Consider the following 12,038-nt stretch of genomic DNA (forward strand, 5'->3'; position numbering starts at 1 on the left):
CGGAAGGGCACGACACTGAAAATTGTTGGACCCTTAAGAGGGCAGTCGAAAATCTGATAGAACTAATAACCCATTGCTGAGGGATGAGGAAGTCCCCAATGTAACTAATAACCCATTGTCGGCTTACAACAACGGCCAATCATTGGGATGATCTGTGAGGACAAAAAGTTTGACCCAGCTTTGAAAGCTATCATTGCCATCATCGATGTAGAAAAGAAACCCAAAGCGGCAGTTAAGCAATCCAAGGATGAGAAGAAGATCAACCCCAATCCCCAAAGCACAAAAAAGGCTGTGAAAACCAAGGCAGGGGCAGCACCTCCTAAAAAGGCCATTCTCTATGTTCCCAAGGCCCCTAGAAAGGAACAATTCGTGTTGAGTCCTCCCAAAAGGTTTGAGCAAAACAAGGTTATGTTGAAGGTACCAAAGATGTACGTACCAAAAGGGAACTTATGTGGCACGAGGGCGATAATTTCACCCAGGCTGACTAAGCCTGTGGTTATCAGTCATGCACCATAGAATCACATGAAAGACCCCACTGTCATCCCCTCGAACTACAATAAAGCAGTGGTCACGTACAAGGGAAAAGAAATCATGGGGGAAGTAAATGAAATGAACCAATCTGCGAAGTACCTCAACTTGGAAGAATTGAATAAGACCAAGCAAAAGCATTTTCCGCTTAAAAAGCTAGTCAGTGTTGAGGAGGCAGAGGAATTCTTCTGAAAGATGAAAACCTCGGACTACACTGTAATTGATCAACTTAGGAAGTCCCCCTCTTAGGTTTCACTTTTTTCCCTGTTGATAAGATCGAATGAGCATCAGAAACTATTGTTAAAGACATTTAATGAGGCATATGTTCTGGTCTAAACCACGGTTGAACAATTGGAAAGAATGGCGGAATGATTTTTTGAAGTCAATCGAAATGACTTGCCCCCAGAAATGGTTGCCCACAACAAATCTCTTCATTTGACCGTCAAGTGTGAAGGATACTATGTAAAAAGTGTCATGTTGGATGGCGGATCTGGGGTCGACATTTGCCCTCTCTCAACCTTATAGAGGATGGAAATTGGGACTGAAAGGATTAGACCCAATAATATTTGCGTACGTGCTTTTGACGGCATCAAGAGGGATACGATAGGGGAGATTGATTTGGTCCTAACCATTGGCCCTGTGGATTTTGAAGTGACATTTCAGGTTTTGTACATGGACACCTCCTACAATTTTCTCCTAGGAAGGCCCTGGATTCATGCTGCATGAGCTGTACCCTCTACTCTCCATCAAATGGTTAAGTTTGAACCTCAAAACCAAGAAATAGTGGTCCAAGGAGAAGATGAACAATCAATCTACAGGGACCCGTCAGTCCCATGCTTAGAAGCTAGAGAGGGTAGTGAACACATTGTCTACCAAGCTTTTGAGGTCATGGTCGCAAACCAGTGTGAGGAAGGAACCCCATGTCCTCAACCCTACTGATAAAACACATCAATCATGGTCACCAGTGAAATGATCAAACACGAGTACAACCCCAGGAAAGAGTTCGGGGTATCTTTGCAAGGCATTACAGAGCCCATCACTTTGACTGCCAGCGAGAAGTTCTTTGGCGTAGGCTTCCAAGATACAGAGGCCGATGTAAAATGGGCTAATGAACATAAGAACAATGGGTGGGTCCTGCCTCGGCTGGTCCCACATCTCACCAGGACGTTTGTTAAGCCAAGGTACATAGAAGAAAAAGAAGAAGATGCCTTCACGACCAAAGAAATTGAGGACATATGTGGGGCAATGAGGCAAATGTTATACGAGGTTCACATGGTCCAACCACGTGAAGGCTCAAGCACTGCTGAGGTGCAATATATGGGTCCAAATGCTAAGCTTCAAAATTGGAAGGCTACTTCCTTCCCAGTCAGGCGAGAATCCCGATAGTTCAGTCTTGCCATCTTTTCTGTATTCCGAGTTATTTCAGGGTGTAACTCGAATATTTTTAGTTTATTGTCCTTTAAATTCCGATGTAAACCCTCCTATCTTCAAATTCAATGAAATGAAATCAATATTTCATTGTCTTTGAATCTCTTTCTTTATTCTTTCTGATTTTTGTTATTTTTTCTTATCTCTCTTTTTAGTTCTAATAATGCGAACTTAAATAACATGACATGCTTGAGGACTTCATGCCCAGATCCTAACACGCTGTCTAACTATGAAATAATGAATCAAGAACCAGAATATGATGAAGATGAGGCTTTTAGGAAAATAAATTAAGAACTGAAACAATTTGAGAATAAGCCTAAGCTAAACTTAAATGAAACCGAGCCAATCAATTTGGGTAGTCCGGAAGAGGTCCAGGAAACCATGATAAGCATTCACGCTGATGAAAGAACTAGAGATGTATTGATCCAACTTTTGTTCGAATTCACAGATGTGTTTGCTTGGTCCTATGATGATATGCCAGGATTGAGTGTTGATTTATTAGTTCACAAATTGCCAACCTACACCGGTTATCCACCTGTCCAACAAAAAAAGAGAAAGTTTAAAACAGACATCAGTGACAAAGTCAAAGAAGAAGTCACCAAATAGTTGAAAGCCGGTGTGATCGGAGTGGTCCGATATACCACATGGTTGGCTAATGTGCTCCCAGTGCCAAAAAAAGATGGAAAACCCGAGTGTATGTTGATTATTGGGATTTGAATAAAGCAAGCCCCAAGGACAACTTTCCATTGCCAAACATCCACATTCTTGTTGACAACTGTGCCAAACATGAGATATAGTCTTTTGTGGATTGTTATGCTAGGTATAACCAGGTTTTAATGTAAGAAGGAGACGCAGAAAAGACAGCTTTCACCACACCCTGGGGAACTTACTGTTATAGGGTCATGCCGTTTGGTTTGAAGAACGTCGGGGCAACTTACATGAGAGCTATGACTGATGTCTTTCATGACATGATGCACCAGTCAATTGAGATGTATGTGGATGATATGATCATTAAATCTAGAACGCAGGACGACCATGTGCGGATCTGAGAATATTTTTTGAGTGATTGCGTAAGTATGACTTGAAGTTGAATCCAGCCAAGTGTGCATTTTGGAGTACCATCTGGGAAACTTTTGGGGTTTATAGTCAGTCGTAGGGGCATCGAGTTAGATCCAACAAAGATAAAGTCTATTCAGGATTTTCCACCTCCGAGAACCAAAAAAGAGGTTATGAGTTTGTTGGGAAGGTTGAATGACATCAGCAGATTCATTGCACAGCTAGCTACCACCTGCGAGCCCATATTCAAGCTATTAAAGAAAGATGAGACAATTAGATGGATAGATGAGTGTCAAGAAGCTTTCGACAAAATCAAAGAATATCTGCCAAATCCGCCGGTGTTGGTTCCACCCGAGCCTGGAAGCCCTTTGTTCTTGTACTTGATAGTGTTGGAGAATTCTTTTGGATGTGTTCTCGGGAAACATGATGCGACCGGGAAGAAAGAACAAGCCATATACTACTTGAGCAAGAAGTTCACTAGTTTTGAAGCCAAGTACACTTTGTTGGAAAGAACTTGTTGTGCCCTAACTTGGGTCTCTCAGAAGCTTAGGCATTACTTGTTGGCTTATACCACCTATCTCATAACCATATTGGATCCTTTGAAGTACATATTCCAAAAACCGATGCCCACAGGAAGGTTAGCAAAATGGAAAATCCTGCTCACTAAGTTCGACATTGTCTATGTCACCCGCACGGCGATGAAAGCTCAAGATTTAGGAGATCACCTAGCTGAGAATCATGCTGATGATGAATATCAGCCTTTGAGTACTTACTTTTTGGACGAGGAAGTAAATTTAGTTGAGGTAATTCCAGAAGGCACCAATGCTTGGAAAATGTTCTTTGATGGAGCGGCAAATGCAAAGGGTGTCGGGATTGGGGCAATTTTGATTTCGCCTACTGGTCAGCACTATCCGACCACAGCCCGGCTTCGTTTCTTCTGTATGAACAACACTGCCGAGTATGAAGCTTGCATATGGGTATGAACATGGCAGTTGATCTGGATGTGGAGGAATTGTTAATTATGGGAGATTCTGACTTGATTATTCGGCAAGCTCAAGGTGAATGGGAAACTCGGGACATCAATCTTATCCCATACAGGCAACATGTGGAAGATCTTAGCAAATGGTTCAAGTCTGTTGAATTCAGGTACATCCCACGATTCTACAATGATTTAGCTAATGCTTTAGCTACCTTGGCAACAAGGTTGCCATATCCGGGTAATGTCCATATCGACCTGTTGGAGATCCAAATCCGAAAAAGACATGGTTATTGCAATACGGTTGAAATAGAACTAGATGTTTAGCCATGGTATCATGATATCAAAAGGTTTTTGAAAACAAATGAATATCCCGAGCAAGCCAGTGGAGATCAAAAAAGAACTATTAGAAGGCTCGCCAGCAGTTTCTTTTTGAGTGGAGAGGTCTTGTACAAAAGAACTCTAGACCTGAACCTTTTAAGATGCGTGGATGCCCAAGAGGCTGGAAAAATCATGAATGAAGTGCATACAGGAGTATGTGAACCCCATATGAACGGATACATCCTTGCAAAGAAAATCCTTCGGGCAGGTTATTACTGGATGACCATGGAAAAGGATTGTTTCAATTTTGTCCGAAAGTGTCATCAGTGTCAGGTACACGGTGGCCTGATTCATGCACCACCTTCAGAATTGCATCCTATGTCAGCACCATGGTCGTTCGTTGCTTGGGGTATGGATGTCATTAGGCAAATCGAGCCAAAAGCTTCAAATGGGCAGAGATTCATCTTAATTGTTATTGACTATTTCACAAAGTGGGTTGAAGCAGTCACTTTCAGGGCCGTCACCATGAAAGCAGTGATGAACTTCGTGCATTCCAACATTATCTGTCATTTTGGTATTTCTACGACTATCATTACGGACAATGCTACAAATTTGAACAGTCATTTTATAAGGGAGGTATGCGAACAATTTAAGATCACGCATCGAAATTCTACCCCTTATCGGCCCAATGTTAATGGTGTTGTTGAAGCAGCAAACAAAAATATCAAGAAGATTCTCAGGAAAATGATTCAAAGTTCTAGACAATGGCATAAAAAGCTGCCTTTTGTACTATTGGGATACCGCACAACCGTGCGCACGTCAGTTAGGGCAACACCCTATCTATTGGTTTATGGCAATGAAGTCATAATACCTGCAGAAGTTGAAATTTCATCTCTTCGAATAATCGTTGAAGCTGAGATTGAGGACAATGAATGGGTCAAGACCCGTCTAGAATAGCTAACCTTGATTGATGAAAAGTGGATGGCTGCTGTTTGACACGGGTAGTTGTATCAACAAAGAATGGCCCGTGCCTACAACAAGAAAGTGCGGCCTAGAAACATGGAAGTGGGGCAGCTTGTTCTAAGGCGTATTCTCCCACATCATGAGGAATAAAAAAGGAAAGTTCGCTCCAAATTGGAAAGGTCCGTACATTGTAAGAAAATTGTTGCCGAAAGAAGCATTGTATTTAGGAGACATCGCAGGAAATGATCCCGAAACGGCTGTTAATGCTGATGCGGTCAAAATGTATTATGTTTGACCTTTTTACGCGGTTTTAGTACTCTCTAATTGGGATGACGAAGGCTTTCATTTCTCGCTACCCAAACACTATCAATCCTTTGCAAACCCTTTGAGCCGGTTACCCTTCTTTTGATTACCCTCTTTGGAACCGAGAAGTTGTGTTTAAAGTTAAAAAAAATAAAAAGATAAAGAAAAGAAAATCCAAAAACAAAATCCCCTGAACTACGTTCGACTTGATTCCGAAAGGATACGTAAGCACCCTCTCGCTGGGGTTCAGTCACACCAAAACAAAAATCCACATTTCCAAAAAGTTGAAACTGGGGCAGAAGTTACAATGATCCGGCAATAGTTTTTGCCTGAAAGGTTCCAAAGTTGTAATTCAATCCAAATTCTTTTCACCCCAAATCCTGTTCAAGTCCTTTCGATCAATCGGTTGAAGATGTTCAAAATTGGTGGATATGGTTACTTGGATCTGATAAAATCAAATCAGAGAAATAAAATGAGAGAGTCTTATTGGTAAAAACCCACACAGGCACCATAGGGCGATGGTAAGTAGAGAAATTGAAAATGAGAGAGTCTTATTAGTGAAAACTCGCAAAGACCACTATAAGGCGACAGTGAGAAGAGAAATGAGAGAGGTCAGCTGGTGAAAACCCGCAAAGGGTGCCACTGATCAAAAAGAGGATCCGTACAACCATCGGTATTGATAGAGTCTTGGCAAGGTTTCTCGGTTTTGAGGTATAGGTTATGATGGGTTTATGAGAGTTGGATGGTTTGCACAGATCGGGTATCTAGTCCAAGAAGCATGTCATTTCCATTGAAGTATGCATGCACTCCAGATAAGTCCTTCTTTCCTTTCCCCGAAAGGGATACCTCTCGTTTAAATTCATTATCCTGTATGTTGTTTACTTTTCTTTGAATCCCTTTCGGTCTAGTTATGCTCCGAAACTAATACAAAGAAAAGATGGCAAGATCGGTGTTAGAAACTAAGCATCTACCAAACAATATAGAGAACCGGATTCTCTATGAGTTTCCACTGAAAATACTAATGAACCAAACTGTATAGCGATCTGGTCCTATATTAGTTTGGTACAGTGCTAACTACTAATCTAGTATGTAAATGAGACTCAGGATAAGTTCCCACTATATAGAGAACTAGATTCTCTATAAGTTCCCACTGTAAGCAATAGACTGTAAAACCAGCTAGTATATGGAATCAGGTTCTCTAATTGTTCCCAAAGTAACTCGACAGTAAATAAAGAACACGTTGGGATTTTTGCGTGGAAAAATCCCAACTCAAGGGGACAAAAACCACGACCTATACTTGTAGGATTTCAACTTCACTAACTTGTAAACATCTATTACAAGCCACTTTGTAATAACTCTATTACAAAGGATTCAACTCAATTAACTTGTGGTACTCTCACCACAAGCCACTTTGTGACTCTCTAGTTACAAAGACTTTGACTAACTTGTGATACTCTCAGCACAAGCCACTTTGTCACTCTCTAGTGACAAAGACTTTAATCACTCTAACTTGTAATAACTCTATTACAAAGGCTTCACAACTCGACTAACTCTAGCTAAGACATAAACTTTAATGGGTTTGTGATTTTGGGTTTCCTAAAACACAACTTCTAAGAAAGAAAGATAGGAGTTACAAATGAAGAACAAATAACTAATACTCAACAAACCTAAGGACTTAACATATCTTCAATCTTGGATCTGATCCTTGAGGTTGCAGCAGCTTTGTTCTTGAGAGAGGGTGTTCTGGGACTTGAGAGAATATCTTCTTTTCTGATTTTTCAAGTCTTGGAGAATGTCTTGTGCCTTGCACCAGGTTTATACTCCAAAAGACATCACAGTGGTGATGTCAAATCTTGGTTAGTACATGCCTTTTCCAATGGGAAGTGACTGCTGCAGTGTCTGTTGTACTCTTGTATGTACAGTTGCAGGCAGTCACTTTCTACAGTTGCTTTCTAGCTGTACAGTTGACTTATACTTCTGTCAGGGGAACACCAAGGGATCAGGTCCCTAATCTGGTTCTTGTGAGTCTAAAGACACACTACTCAGATTATCTTGAGTCGATTAACTTGAATGATTGTACCAGGCATGCTTCAGGTCCTTTATCTGGGTCTCTCAAGAAGTAAGTTATTTTACCTTCCTTGATTGTATTTATACTTGTGTGACATCACTTACAATGATGTAAGAAAGGTAGGTAAAAAGCCTTCCACAGAAAGTTGACTGTTGCATTGTTCATGTACAATAGCATATGCATACAACAACTTTCCTACTAGAGAGTTGACTTCATGCAGTCTCCTCTGGAACTGGTAGGGACCTATTCTCTCAGCTGTTCCTTCCACTCTTCCTCATTTCTATCAGCTTTGAGTACCAGGTTTTTTTCTTTCTTTGGTTCTCTTCTTTCACTATCTATCTTCCCCTTCATCTCGTAGGTCTTCGGATTTCCAACCATCTCTTCTACGATCAGCTCCTGCAAGTCCTTTGATTTAGTAAATAGCAGTCACTTTGCTTTCCCAAGGGCTGGATCCCAACCTGGAACTTTGTGATCTGAAGGTCTTGTAAATGTGTAACAGGTTCTTTATCTAGTTCTGGATTGTAAGTTTGTTAGATCATCAAAATACAAAGTAAAGTACTTATGCCCAAGGTACTTGTAACCTATCAATTTCCCCCTTTTTTATGATGACAAACTTAGAATTGATATTCCCCCTGAGAACCAGATCTCCACATTGTTCCCCCTACGAATCAGCCTTATTCCCTATGAGAACCAAACCTAAGGAGTTGATCACAACTGGTTCCTCAAGACTGTTTGACAAATCATCAAAACTCAAAGTACTATAACTTATTAATTTCCCCCTTTTTGATGATGAAAAACCCAAAATTAATATTCCTCTTAAGAACTAAATTCCTCCCATGTTTCCTGCGGATCAGACCTATAATCAACATATTATCAGCAACATTCACCCTGCGAGGCAGAGCTATCTCTTGAGAACCAGAGAACCAGATTCCTCACATGTTTCCCTACATTATCAGCAACGTTCCCCCTGCGAAGTAGAGCTATCTTTCATGCACAACACAACATATCAATTCGATTATGTTCCTCCCCCATGTTTACACCTATATAACTTCCCCTTTTGGCATCATCGAAAGAATAACAGAAGAAGCACAACCAAAAAGAAGTTCAGCAACATTAACTCAGGCCACTTGGGCAACACAACATAAACAATAACAAGAACACCAAGTGAATGTCATTGCACAAAGTAGAGTAAATGCCCATAGTAGAGTAATTATAGTAAAAGCACAGTAGTTTCAACAAGACATAATATGACAATTTAAACAACTAAAGTACCAATGTCATCAAATATAGGGATCAAAAGAAGATAAGAATTCAAAGGAATTTGGGAGGAGTGAAAGACATGGATCACTAGGCAGGAGGAAAAGTAAGGGGCTAAGGCCTTGATGAGTTTTTCCATGTCTACGAGAACCTGGTGCTCAACCTATCTGAGCAGGATGAGCCGTCAATCAGATCCCCAAGAATCTCCCCAAGCTTCTTCTCATCAAGAACAAACTCAGTCCCATGCATATATAGCATCAGAGTGTCACATAAAACATAGAAGTTTTTAATTTTACTTCATAAACATTGGGTCTTGGAGGAACAAAGAGGTAATTCTATTTTTTGAACTCAACAATGTCAAGAAGTTCCTCCATTTTTTCAGCAATAACAGAGTCAACACTCTGCCTAACAACACTTTTTGAGACTTCAGTGTCTTCTACCTCTCCAAACCTGATAACTCAACCTTTTTCTTCTATAAGGAACCAGGTTCCTCACTTACACTACCCTTTCTATCCCTGAGCTGCCATGTGTCCCTCTTTTTTTTCTCAATCTGTTCACCCTTATCAACTGTTGCAACTTTCTCAGCCAACTTTCTTTTCTCCATTATATACATATATATATTCACAAATGGAGATTCTTCCACTTCATCCTCACTTCCACAATCACCACATCACAGGTTACACCACTTCATCATCAATCAGCCTGTTTTTCTCAATCCTTTTTACTAGATCAGAGGTTCATTTAAGCACAGAACCCAAGAGAAAAAGATCATTATTACAATTAATATCCTAAGAAGGATTTTAGGGACCGGGTCACTCATTCAGTTCCCCTCTTTTTCAGCACATTCACCCATTCCTCCATCCTTTAAGGCTTCTACAAACCCAGCAATAATTTTATCCTTACGCTCTAGAATATTAGATCTACCCCGTTCCCATTCAGTTAAACTCTCACCAAAATCTACCAAAGACTTCTTGGGGGTTTGATTTAGATAGAGTTAGGATTTTGAAAGGTGATAGAGTTAGGTTCACTTCTGACATATTTGGGGAGAAGGATTCTTTTTGAAATAAGGTTGATTTTGGTTTTGAAGAAAATAATCGGTTTTAGTTGGGTGTAAGATAAAGAAGTGCCTTTTTGGGGCAACGGGTCAGTTCAGAAAAGGTTTAATATTTTGGACTTCAAAAGTTAGGAGGAGAGGCAGGAGAAAGGCAGAAATTAATGACATGACACTTCAGCAGCTTAAAAGGCATATAAGTATTGGAGAGACTACTAACCTGAGTCACAAGAACGAGGTTCCTTGACGGTTTTTGAAAATTTTGAGCAAATACTCTTAGAAGTGCAATGTCACTCTTACTTGTTTTTGTCCTGAAGCTGCCATATATGTATACCTGTAAGAGTATAGATTTGAGTTAGATGTCACCGAAAAATAGTTTTTAGCATTGTACCTTTCCATCTTAACATAGCCAATCATTGAGGGACCAGGTCCTTCTGTTAAGCTTGATCAACCCCAACTCCAGACAATCTCTTTCAAAGTGTTCACTGCCAGCGCCTTGGTGAAGATGTCTGCTACCTGATCCTTCATCTTCCAGAACTTCATACAAATCAGAACCTTTTCAATATTGTCCCTGAGCAAATGGTATCTGGCATCAATGTGCTTGGTTCTCTTGTGTTGAACCGGGTTCTTTGCCATGTTGAGAGCACTGGTGTTGTTACATAAAGTGGTACACAATCAATGTATACACAAAAATCTTCCAATTGTTGCTTGATCCACAGTGAATGAGCACGAGGCAGCTGCAACATATTCTGCTTCAGCCTTTGAGAAAGCTACTGAGTTTTGTTTTCTTGTACAACCATTTCATATGTGCTTTTCTTGTTTACTAGATAGCCTACATAATCAGCGTCAGCATAACCAATAAGGTTGAAATTGTCCCCTTAAGGATAGTACAGAACCAGGTTCTGTGTGCCCTTAAAGTATCTCAGAATTCTCTTAGCAGCCTTCAGATGAGATTCCTTAGAATTTGATTGGAACCTTCCACATAATCCCACACTAAATACAATGTCTGACCTGTTGGCAGTAAGTTAGAGTAGGGATCCAATGATTCCCCTTTGATGCTTCCATATCAAACCTTTTCAAGAGCTATTTGATGTATTTCTGTTGACTGATACATGTTCCCTTTATGGACTGCTTCACTTGAAGACCAGGAAGACATTCAGTTCCCCCATCATACTCATTTAAAACTCACTTCCCATGAATTTAGAGAATTCTACACATAATGAGTCAGTTGTAGCTCCAAATATAATGGCATACACATAAATCTAAACAATGAGAAGGTTCCTTCCCCGTTTCTTCAAAGACGGTGTATTGTCAATCTTTCCTCTTGTGAAGCCATTTTCCAAGAGAGACTTGGATAGTCTCTCATACCAGGCTCTAGGGGCCTGCTTCAATCCGTACAGTGCCTTATCTAATTTGAATACATGTTCAGGATGTTCATGACGTTCAAAACCTGGAGATAGCTTGATATAGACTTCTTCCTTGAGAAAACCATTCAGGAAGGCACTCTTCACATTCCTTTGGAATAGGGTGAATTCCATATGTGAAGCAAGGGCAATAAGGATCCTAGTAGCTTCCATGCGAGCTACTAGGGAAAAAGTCTCATCATAACCGATCCCTTCCTCCTGATTGTATCTGTGGACGGCAAGCCTTGCTTTGTTCCTTGTAATATTCCCATGTTCATCTAGCTTATTCCTGAATACCCACCTGGTCCCTATCATGGTTCTGTCTGAGGGTCTAGGTACCAGGTGCCATACCTTGTTTCTTTCAAATTGATGTAGTTCCCCTTGCATTGCAATGGATTTCCCTGCACTCCTTGTTCTGTTACTTGTGGAGTACCTTGCATTGCATCTCCAACTCTTTCTTCAGCTTCAGTGGTAGTAATTGGTGTACCAGGTTCCTCTTGAGAAGTGGAAGAGGATGTTGCATTGTCTTTACCTGTCTCCTTGATCTGACTCATCATGTCAGCCTTGCTATTTGAAATATCAGATATTTCCCTTAGCACATGCATCATACATTCTGTGCTCTTTGAAATTTGAATTTCGCAGACCACCAACCAGGTCCTTCTTGACTAATTTGTTCAGCAGCGT

The sequence above is a fragment of the Nicotiana tabacum genome, chromosome 8, assembly GCF_000715075.1.
Source record: "Nicotiana tabacum cultivar K326 chromosome 8, ASM71507v2, whole genome shotgun sequence".
Lineage (NCBI taxonomy): Eukaryota > Viridiplantae > Streptophyta > Magnoliopsida > Solanales > Solanaceae > Nicotiana > Nicotiana tabacum.